This window comes from Rhyacophila brunnea, unplaced genomic scaffold (genome assembly GCF_057557595.1).
Source record: "Rhyacophila brunnea isolate RB1 unplaced genomic scaffold, BYU_Rbru_1.0 scaffold_12, whole genome shotgun sequence".
In the NCBI taxonomy this organism is placed as follows: Eukaryota; Metazoa; Arthropoda; class Insecta; order Trichoptera; family Rhyacophilidae; genus Rhyacophila; species Rhyacophila brunnea.
Window position 1 is genome coordinate 26391099 of NW_028232774.1, and position 11819 is coordinate 26402917.

Sequence of the window (11819 nt, forward strand, 5' to 3'; positions counted from 1 at the left end):
TGCTCTTAAAATATCATGATACACGGATAAGACGTCCTAAATTATACATAGGTAGATACATTATGCCTAACGTACCTACATATTTCTTATTAGATAATTTATATAAGTTTTACAGGATAATTTGGCTGATTTAAAAATACATCTGGACATGGTCGTCATTGTTATAATAGTATTGTGTTATTATCGATTATAACTGTCTTTCAATAGTCACATATTGTTGCAGCGGGAATGGCAGTTTACCTTTCACCCATCACCATCATCATCGACACTGACAACCTATGCGGATATCAGCTTTCGTCAGAAAATATTATATTATTCCACTATTCTGCACCGGCCACCCTGGTTTCCTTGTTGATAACGTCCAACCACCTATATTTGAGCGTGCCAATCGACCGTCTGGTCTGCTATTCTAAACATACCTCGGCGTTAAGTTTGTGTACTGTCCAATGTAGGTGCAGACCTACAAACTTATCTAAAGAATGGATGGGGGAGCCACAGTCGAAAACTACCCAATCAGGACTCGGAACTGGACAGAATCTGAAATTCGAATGACGTTAGTAGTTCGTAGTTCCATTTTGACCGTTCTTTAGATAAGTTTGTAGGACTGTACGTCATGATCTGCCCACCAGAGGTTTACAACTTTAACAGATGTGAAGTGCTTTATCATTGAATGAGGTTCAGTGCTCGAAATGAAAAAAAAAACGAACAGGGGCTCGATAGATTTTTTAGATTTTTTTTGTTATTTATCTACCATACGTTTCGCATTCAACTCTGAGAAAGAATATGTAAGACAAATGAATTTAATTATTTTCTTCATAACTAACGACCAATTTATAATTTTCCACAATACCGAGCGATAGTCTCAAGGATTATCAAGGAGTGGCGTTCCGGTCTACTCCGGTCCAAGAACTGTATGTATAGGGTGGTCAAAAAAGTATCGAGTATCGACTCATTCAATACTTTTCCATGACTAGAATATTTAAATGCTGATTGACGATGAAAATGTATTTAAATATTTTGCAATAAGTTAGCTATTTTTTTGTGCAATGTAAGTATTTTGTTTTATATTTTATGAGCTCAGCTCCGGTTCGTTAAATTCCCGAGATTATCGTTCCATTTCGTGACCACCTGAACCAGCTTGACCATATAACACTCAGTTAAATACATTTATATTTATAAAATATAGATACAATTAGATAAATATGTCATTATTTTCTGGAACTCATTGAGCGCTCTTGGGTCATACAATTTTCCATTTAGAGTGCTGCTTCAAATACACCAATAATGAATGAGCGTCAATGCATAAACCGAGAGCTGTTGTCAGAATGAAGGACAAGTTTAGAATGACGTATTCTTGGCACGTGTTCAAGTTTATCCCATATTATTCCACACTTGAAATCGGTTGCCTGGTACTCCACACCCGTTTGGTATTTCGGTTCCCATTAATTCTGTGTTCCCTGTATTATATTATGATTGTTGTTTTTCAATAATATATTGCATTTTTAGTAATATTAAAAAAGTTTCGATGCTTGCAAGTAAGTAAGGATACTTTTTCTTTCGATATGGCAACCCTAAATTATTATGTATTTGATGTTTGGAAGATTTAAATTCATATATCCTTGAAAGTAGGTATTCCAGTCGATCGTCTATCCACGTTCATTAGAGCGTCTATTATCCAGATAAACAGTCTGAGAATGCTTCCTCACATTCGATTCGTTGGTATTTTGATCCGAATTGATTCAATGACGACGCCTGACGTCGCGGCGCTGCCGGCATTATATTTTGTTGTCTGACTCTAATTAATGGAGTGATTCCAGTGACGGCTAGAAAATTTTATGTATATTACGATAAGATATCAGTGGCGAGGGGTGGAGGTAGGCTGTTAAGATTCGACATAAATAGTGCATACTAAACTTAGTCAGTCATACTTATTTGTTTTCATTGAACTAAGAATACAATTTGCAAATGGTGCTGGTTAGTTTATAAAATTCAATTAAACCCTGCCTAAACCAAAACATAATAGTTTAGGTATGCTATGAGCGATCAGACAAAAATAGTGCACACTTTTTCACTCATACTTATTAGTTTTCGTTGAATTAAGGGCGGACGTGCTCAGCGTGGGTCAAAATGGAGCTTTTTTTTATTTTCAAAGCATGATCCTGGACATACCTTAAACGTTGTAGATAATCTATTTATATAATTACACGCGCGTGTTTGAACATGTACCGTTTTAAAAAAATCGGTTAGGCACATGTTCAAACACGCGCGTTAACATCATTTTACTCCCTACTTCAATTATAGTTTGTCAATTTATGGCTACGGCCGTATGTTGTAGCTTAACCACTGGGGAATGCCAAAAGAAATGGCGTATTTCAAAAAAACACTACCTTATTCTCAGGTCAATAATTATTATAAAGCAATCATTATTCGTAGGATGTTTATCACACTTTAATGGTCAAAGACATAGATTATTATGAGTATCTTTAGAATTATCTTCAAATGTGTTAATTTTGCCCATTTTTTGAATAACAAAATGCCTAATTCTTGTCAAATTTGGGATCACAGAGATTATCAATATAATTTTTTATCGTAAATATTTCATTATAATAATGTCGATATAAATTATACTGATGGTTTTATAAATGCGTTTAAAAATTAATAAATGTAAAAAATCTTAACACCACTGCACATTTATGTACTGAAATATGACTATATTCTAAAACATTAGAGCGAGAGGTTTAAAAGAATACTATTTTATGTAATAAAAATACTTTATGCAGTCATCAAATGTTTAAAATAAATATAAATGATAATAAGGCTTCAAAATTATATAAATAGATTATCTACTACGTTTAAGGTATGTCCAGGATCATGCTTTGAAAATAGAACAAAAGCTCCATTTTGACCTACGCTGAGCATGTACCCCCTTAAGTTAAGAATACATATTACAGCGGATGGTGTTGGTTAGTTTTTTTTAATTCATTAAGCCTTACCTAACCAAACTATAATCGATAAAAATTGTTCTGAAATGATGTATGGTTTAATGACATAATTTTAGATATTTTAAAGATAAATGCATATTTTTGACTATTATCTACTATGGCTTGGATTAAGCAGGGTTTAAGTAATTGAATTTTAAAAACTAACAAACACTATTTACACATTAGTTCAATGAAAAAAAATACGTTTGACGTATAATGTGCACTATTTATGTCAGATCTTAACAGCTTACCTCCACCCTTCGCCACTGTAAGATATCTATGTATTATTTTATAAAATTTATAACAAATCACAATAGTTTTGTTAATTAATCGTTTTTCATATGTGAAGGACATTGGGCAGGTTTTACTTTTAACCATCCCGAAATGACATGCGACACTTTTCAAAGATTTTGCCAGAATTGTCTTATGAGCAACTTCCGAAGACATTGACAGAAGCGTGACATGATGGAACATGGACAGTAAAACAAATGCCAAGCCGTGAGGTCAATAGCCATTTCCGCAACAGATAGAGCATAACAGAAATCACCAAAATTCAAGAGATTTTACTAGTTTTGTGTTAGATTTATTTCTTCAAAATGTAGGTATTAAGGGAATATAGAGAATAGGGGAACGATAGGATTATAAACGATCAAATATGCACCTTTATGGTGTCAACTGCCATTTAGTGATGGAAAGACTTTATATTACTTAATTAAAATGTTTAACTATATTATTTATAGTATTTATTATAAATATTACGGTTTTTACAATTCATAATTATTTGTCTGTATAAATAATTAAGTCCCTGTGTGGATTGATTTAAGTACCATAAGTATCATAAATATTTTATTTCATTAATTGAGATTGCGTTTATTATAATGGTTTAAACTAAGTGTTTAGTTAACTTTACGATAACTTAGTTATTCATGTTGACAGTTGTTTCGGGCTACGAAACCAACTTCAGAACAACATTTAACAACTCTAAGGTCAGCTCTCGCTCATTCGGTGTACTTCCTTGTGTTTTTATAATTTGTACATATTTACATAATATATATTTTTATTACACTATTTTTTGCTCATATCTTGTTAACAGTGATACTTATTATCTTTATATAATATTATATTGCCATCACAGAACAATTTCTGAGTTCCCTGATTGCCATGTTATGAATCTCTTAAAGTTATAATTTAGACTGTTCGCTTCAAATATAACTGTCCAACGGAACAACGGTCGATCGCGGGTCGGATTTTGGCCAATCGCATCAAAGACCCATATGAATTGAATCGTGAAAATCTAAAAATCGTGTACATAAAGTTGTAACACAATATGTTTTCATTGATATTTTGGAGAGGAAGCATTTTAACGATTCCTATTTTTATTTCCTTAATCAACTTACGTGAAAGTTGTACAAATTAACTACGAGAAATACCGTGTGATTTTGAAGTATTAGGTACTTGATTATATTGCATTACTCAAAGCCAGCTGCAGGAGTGCGAGAAAGATAATATATGAATCTCGCCCTTTAAACTGAGACGTAATTTTTTACGCCTCTTTCCCGCCCATTACCGCCACGCAGTAGGCTCTTTGTACATGCAGATAATAGTTTGACAATGAGTGCTGAATGAGCATCTAAAAGAACACTAAAATTTATCATTTTCACGATGAATAGGAAATCTATGACTTCTTTGTGATAGTTGAAAACCAGTATTGTTTGCGCTAGAGTTTTTGCAAGGTGCTTTCATAGGCCGAATTTAAATTAGCAATACCCGATGTGGCTAGACGAATGGTTTTCAATAATGCATTTTTCTCAGCCAGCACAAATTCCTTTAGATTTAGCATCAAGTAGAGTCTGTCTGCCAATGTTCTTAAATAAACCTTGATGGTAAATTCGAGCATATATCAAGTACCTATATAAAGGCATCTAGGGAAAAAAAGCCTTAGTATCCCCAGCTAAATAACGTTTGCTTAAGTGGAAGAATATCAATGGGAGAGAGTAGTTAGTTTACTTGGAGTTGGGCATACCTGACCCTTAGCATTTTGTTTACGCCGCCATATGAGTGAAAGACAGGAATGATCAGACAAAACTGTCTCTATTAGATCTGCCAACGTCGTTTCGGCGACAAGAAGGCATTAATTCTTGGCACGAAATTCGGTTTATTTTCGACCACCTGTTTATGCACGATAATTATTACAAAAAACGAATCAATGCGATATTGTTGTAGATATTATACCAATGTATTATTGCATACTAGTAGTAGGTTCACACAACACCACTTAGCGAAACGATCTGCAATTCTCCGCTGACGCAAGGAAACAAAACAATACAAGAACATACCTACGAAATCTTACGTTGTGTTAAATAATGTCATAACTTGTACCAAATGAAGATGTTCAAGTCGGTCCAACCAGTTGTTGTCCGTTCGGTCTGGTCGTCACAAAGGCCAATTTTGTTGCGTTTAAAAAAATGAGGCAAATTATTGCGGACGTGAACATCTCTTCACATAGTTTTGAATGTCTGTATTGTTTTTTGTGTTATACATTTATCAATTAGAATCATTTCTTTACGTTAGTTCACCGTGATCCTGTCTTCCATTGGCACTTTTTTTTATTAAAAACGCTCTGTAAACTCAGTCAAAACATACTTGAGTGTGTGGCGGCCTCAGTTTTTGGTATTTGCTCCTTACACATTCCCAGGTGTAAAAACTGGTGATGCTTCACATCAAACGTAGGGCCTCGTGAAACGCACGATTAAGACTGAGTGTAGTTTGTGTTATACTAAATTGATACTAATACCAGTTTTTAAACGTGATTTTAGTTTTGGAACTAAGATTCATTGGAATGCTTGTTCTTCAAGTGCACGCATAAAGATTTTTGTCTGTAATTGTACTGTTTTATTTTTAACTACTAAATTGTCTTATGATTGGATTTTTCTGACAGACAGTCCAGTTCTATTTTTAAAATATCATGCGGGTATTAGTGTAAAAGTCTGGAACAAAAATATGCTAATATTCGTGATTTATATTATATTCTATGGTTTAATAAGTATGGTAAATGACGTCTTCTCTCCTCTGACTATGACCTGAACAAGACCGAAACATGTGTGAGTAATTGAAATTTAATTCTCCATGTAAATTCACTCCGTGATAGTTTCGAAAATTAATTCCTTACTCCCTCACCCGGTGACGTCCCTAGATAAAATGCCGCCCGTAGGCTACGCCAAAATGCCGCCTCATTTTTTTTCATCTTTGCATGAGTCCAATATCTAAGAAATGTGTTGTAAGGACTAAGGATACATTACTAACAAAATATCAGACTAATGATTCGCAAATCTGCACGTGTCGTTTCTGGTCGCCAAGGACGTCGAAGGGCAACGGAAGTAAACTAGATATCGCAAACCCGACAAAACCATTGAGCTAATTTTTTTAATGGAAAGATATTTTCGTTATTACTAAGTTTAGGTAGCTATTTCTATATATTCCAAATGATTTTCTTCGATTTGCCGCCCTTCGAGTAACTGCCGCCCCCAAGCGACGCTCAATCTGCCTACCCCCACGGGACGTCACTGCCCTCACCAGCTAAATCTCTACCCAAATAAATAAGTTTTCGACATTTTTGTTGTATTCACCAAACCTCGGAAATTTCGTTTGTTTAAGTAAGTATAATATCTTTGTCTTGTGGGGGAAAAAACGGAGGATTAGACGAAAAGTTTTAGTATGTATCGCGATCGGTACCACATTTAAATTTATACATGCAATACTTTGGTCATTTGGACCATTGTATACTATTTTAATAGATCAAATTACACAGTCTAAACTCAATCCACTTACAGCAGATAATCCCGCCACAATCTTTTATAATTTCTAATTAGTTATATAGAAAATAATATCAAAAGCGGCAGTTTAACTTTTCCACGAAGTCAAACAAATGCAACACAATACATACTATTAATGCGTTTACCCAAACGAAACATCGTGAGTCGCAAACAAAACTTCGTGACTTCGAATAATTAATTTCTTCACGAATTATAGCTTTATACAAAATGTTATTTTCATTAGTGTGCGATTATTTTTTTAAACTATTCTACGTGCAGTAAATAAATTCTATGTTGGTGCAGTTATGCTAATTGTTATAGCCCCGCAATTTGAGCCTATCTTTATATTATTCTTATCAAGCATTAATAAGCAGCATAATGAATGTATGGGAATGCGTTTGATATAGATTTGGTTTATCGCACGATTTTTCTATCAATCTAAAACGTCCGGAATGCAATGCATCTTTATCGCTCATTATTTCAAACCTCTTCCTAGTGGATATTGTTTTATAGTTATCCACTTTCCTTATCAAACTAAATGTATAAGAATGCCATGCGTAATATATTTTGTTTTTATAAAGAATCAAAATAACTTTACAATTCAGTTTAAATTCAACGTTAGAGAAAGACGCATCGATGGCATTCACTGTATCAAACCAGACTGTAACAAGTTACTCTCTAAACTAAACTCTAAAACATTATCTGCTATAATATAATATAAGTATATTAATTAACTTATAATAATTTGAAATGATTCCGCCGTTCCATAACATAATTAGAATTTAAGATTATTAATTTTATAATATATATCTAATAATTTAAATTGTTATATTATATAAAATTTGGTGTTTTTAAATACCTAACAAATTATTAAGAATTAGCGATCACTCGCAACGTCGTCTGCATCAAATACGGAAATAAAAATTAGACAGATATAGATAATGAGTAAATAGACTGATTTGTTTGAATGTAATTTATCCACTTATTATTTTTAAAATCAAAGATACACACAACGGTTGGATCGATTCGCGCTTCTCTCTATCCAGCCGTCCATTTATTTTATATGAATATGTATGCTTTCAGAAAGGTAGTCAGTATCACACACTGTTAAACCTGTGCGAACAATAAATCGATCGATACATTGAATAATCCATAAAGATACTTTGAGCACCATTTTTTTTTTGAGTATATTTTGATCAATTGCGTTTTTTGGGTCCTCCAATACTAATAATTTTAGCCCAAGGCCCCTTCAAGTGTAAATCCATCCCTGATGATAACGCTAAATTAATGTTGTGCTAAAATAACATTTTTGAGTCCGAGACAGAGATGGCAGTCTAATAGAATTTTCAAATATTCTTGGAATCTAACTATCTAATAAGTAGTATCTAGGAAGTATTTTTTTAAAATTGCGCAAATTATTCGTCAATAATTGTGATAATATTATAATCTATAATGCATACTTGTACAACTATACTGACACAGCTCAGTGGTTTCAATACACAAGCGAGGTAAAAACAGTTCATTTGGATACAAATGGAAAGTCACAAGCTAGATTCCCAGCATTATCTGAATCTTTGAAAAAATTCAAATAAATTAGACCAACAGTACAATAATTTATTTAAACAATAGGCAATAATGCCTAAAATGCTGTACTGCGTGATTTGTGACCGGAAAAGAAACTTTAGATTTTTTTTTATATGTGATCTTGAAGGTATTGTTGTTATTCGCGAATATAATAATATAAAGTATTGATTTTATAAGAATATTTAATTTAGTAAAATCTTACATCATCCATCATTGTCCTTCTTGAAGTTTGTTTATATATAAATTACAGTAAGTACCTAGATAGATAGTACATTCTAACAAAATATGTGTAAATCTAATAGGGTATAGCCAGGGCTCGAAATGGATTGGAGCGCACCGGAGCGCCGTTCCGGTACATGAAAATGTAATCCGCAAAATAATCGTTGTCTCGTGGAAAAATATTGACAATCTGAGCTAGATATGTCATAATATAACAAAACATCTAACACGCTTATTTTTATAATGGATTATTAAGGATTATATTAAGGATTATAAGGGAAATTATTTAACATTTTTTTTAAATTTTCCATTTCGAACGCTGGGTATATCTAAAAATAATAATAATAATTATTATTGGAGAATGATAAAAGACAATATTGTTATTCCTTCTTACTATCTCCTAAAAAAACAACTGATAGGTACCTAAATCTCGTTTCAATATCCATATGAAATGCGATCTCTTGACATCATAGAAACCATATAGAAACTCATTATGTACCTACATGACTATATAATATAATCTAACTGTATATACTAGTGCATCTTTATAGTGAATTATTATATATGTATATTTTTATATATTATTATACTATCAAACTAAAAATAAGTTAGTAAAGAAAATAAAAATATGCTTACCTTAGATTGTATAATAATCCTTGGATAATTCAAATCACTGCACCAAACATAGATAGTAAAGTCTATTGTCTTTTCTTGTATTGCATACTAATTATCATATAATAATATGTTCAGTAGTTGTAGTAGGTAAGTACCTATACGATAAATTATTAGGTATTCAGTATTAAGGTTTTATTTACATTTACACAAATGAACATTTTTTCGGTTTTACGAACATGTGAACAAACACTCCGTGAGGCCGTTCAGAGTAAACTTCGCCTCGTCAAATTCAAATTTAAATTTAGAACAAACAGAGAACCGGCGTCAATAAAAGTCTCTTTGGTTCAAATATTTCAAATTCAAACAAAACAGAAATAATAATCTACATGGCTGCATTATGTTGGTACGGCACGAATCTGGTGTACGAAATTTCGTGGTACATACACATTACAAGAAATATACCTACCTACCTAAACAAAATAAAACACTTAAGTATTATATTATACACTTTCATAAGTCATATCTGCCTATTAGGTTATGAAGATTTAGATTAAAATATATTATTATGAAACAAAAAAAAATACAATTTCGGTCTCGATTTAAATAAATAAATAATATAGTATCCATATAATGCAAGCGCTAATTAGCCATACCGCCGGTAGTTTGATGCTATATTTAATTAATAAAAAATATTTGAACTTCTGCCAATGTTTGTAATCTAAAATAATTGGGGATAGTTTATATACATATATACTATTCTTCTTCACATTTTTCTAGCTTACTCAATGCGCTTTTATATGTGTGATCTTAAAATCGCAGGAGCGTATTAACCTTTACTCTGAGTGCGCGCAAGTGTAGGGCCCCATGCTGACATTCCTAATTCAAAAAAATATCAAACGAAAAAAAAACGTTCTGTAATTTAAAAAAAATCCACAATAGCAAATACCTACTAATTTCCAAGTTTTAATTAGATTTTTAAATATTACAAATTAATTATTATTTTTTGTGAGTATGAAAATATTGTAAAAAAGAAATGCTGGTGTTCGTGCCTCTTATTTTTTTTTTCGGTAGGTAGTTCAATTTCTTTCATTATTAAGTATATATTTTTGGTACTGTGAATATGGCCCCCAAAACGTCAAATCCGTCCCTGTCTAAATGAGTTGTTTTACAGACTATTGAATTTGATTATAATTGGTGTTATAATAGGTACATATAACACAGATTATCGAAATTATGGAGGTATTGTACAATATGGAAGTTAAATAATATAAACACAAAAATTCACTAAAGACCTTTATTTTTCAAGGTGAACTGAATACGGCATGCAAACCTCTGTAAAAACTTTATCAGTCGACTAATACAAAATTTTTTTTTGTTGTTGCTATTTTGAACGCACTATATTATTTTATTTACGAGGCACTGAACATGATATTTTTTGAATTGTGCCAAAAACAATAAAAAAAAAATAGATTACTGAGCGCCACCAAGATATGATGGGTCCAAAATCAACATTAAATTAAATAAATTTGTTAAACTTGAGACTTAAGATCCGCCAGTTTCAGCTAAGGTCACTCATTATAAACAACAATTAGGCGATAAAGTATCCAGCAATTTTGTTGTTGGTCGATTTGAAGTCAAAACCTACGTACGTACACTATATATTTGAAGTTTTTTTTTTAATTAAGCTGCTATTATATTAAATAAATTAACGCTGTCGCCCAAATATTCAACTGCGTTATTGTTATAAAAACCTGTAGTTTATTGTTTGTTAACGTATCCGCGAGAAAATGAACGCGATTTTGTTAGCTTTGATCAAACTTTTTTTGATGCGCGGGGGTGAAGTAATTTAATAGCGGTTTATTAAATCGGACCGCTTCGGCTTCGGCATGCACTCGACTGCGGCTACCGACAGACTGGAAATAACCTCTGATAGAATGGCCTGCAAAGTTTTGACAATATGGAAACTAGCGTAGGGTGAATACACGTCATTATAAGATTGGGCTGTGGATAATTAAGACGAAACATTGAATCATTATTATTTTCATTTGTGATATTTGTTTTCGTGCTCTCATTCGTCGCTCTTTGTAATATGTCGCCCCTATTCAACGCATAACCCGCCTATCCCAACGGGACGTCATTCTATAACATATTATTACATAATCAAGCCAGTAAACCCAGTCGTTCATATTATAGAAAGGTACCTTAGGTACGAAAACCAGGACTATCAAGACCAGTGTTGCCAACTGGTATTCACAAAAATATGCACAGATAGGATAAGAAAATAAGCTGGCAGAAAAAAATGCTACATTTTTTCAAAATTTAAAAAAATTCTAGAAACTTGCATTTCAAAAAATGTCATAATTTATTACATAACATAGTTTGCACAAAACAAATATATAAAAATAATTTAGTATTTTACTACTAATAAAATAAGTAATAAAACATATGATAAGTCATAATATTTCTTGATTTATCTGTCTGTAACGCAACACATGCTCTCTATCTCTGTCTGCACATTGAACACATTGAGCGTAATTATATTGACAGGTGCCACTGGCACCTGGTAGTTTTTACTATTAAGCTATACGGTACAAAATACCAGTATGTT

General features: G+C 32.3%; 1 protein-coding gene across 2 annotated transcripts in view; it reads right to left on the reverse strand.

Annotated features, from left to right (window-relative positions):
• Positions 1 to 11126, reverse strand: part of LOC147078003 (uncharacterized) — a 90617-nt gene extending 79491 nt beyond the window's left edge. Inside the window, exons 1-2 of one of the 2 annotated variants that reach the window (XM_085961080.1) lie at positions 10963 to 11126; positions 9233 to 9319 (exon numbers count right to left, since the gene is read on the reverse strand). The gene's annotated coding sequence lies outside the window, so the exon portion shown is untranslated. Of the gene's footprint in view, positions 1 to 9232; positions 9367 to 10962 lie in introns of both variants that reach the window. The other variant, XM_085961079.1, reaches the window with a different exon arrangement.
• Between the last annotated feature and the right edge of the window lie 693 nt (positions 11127 to 11819).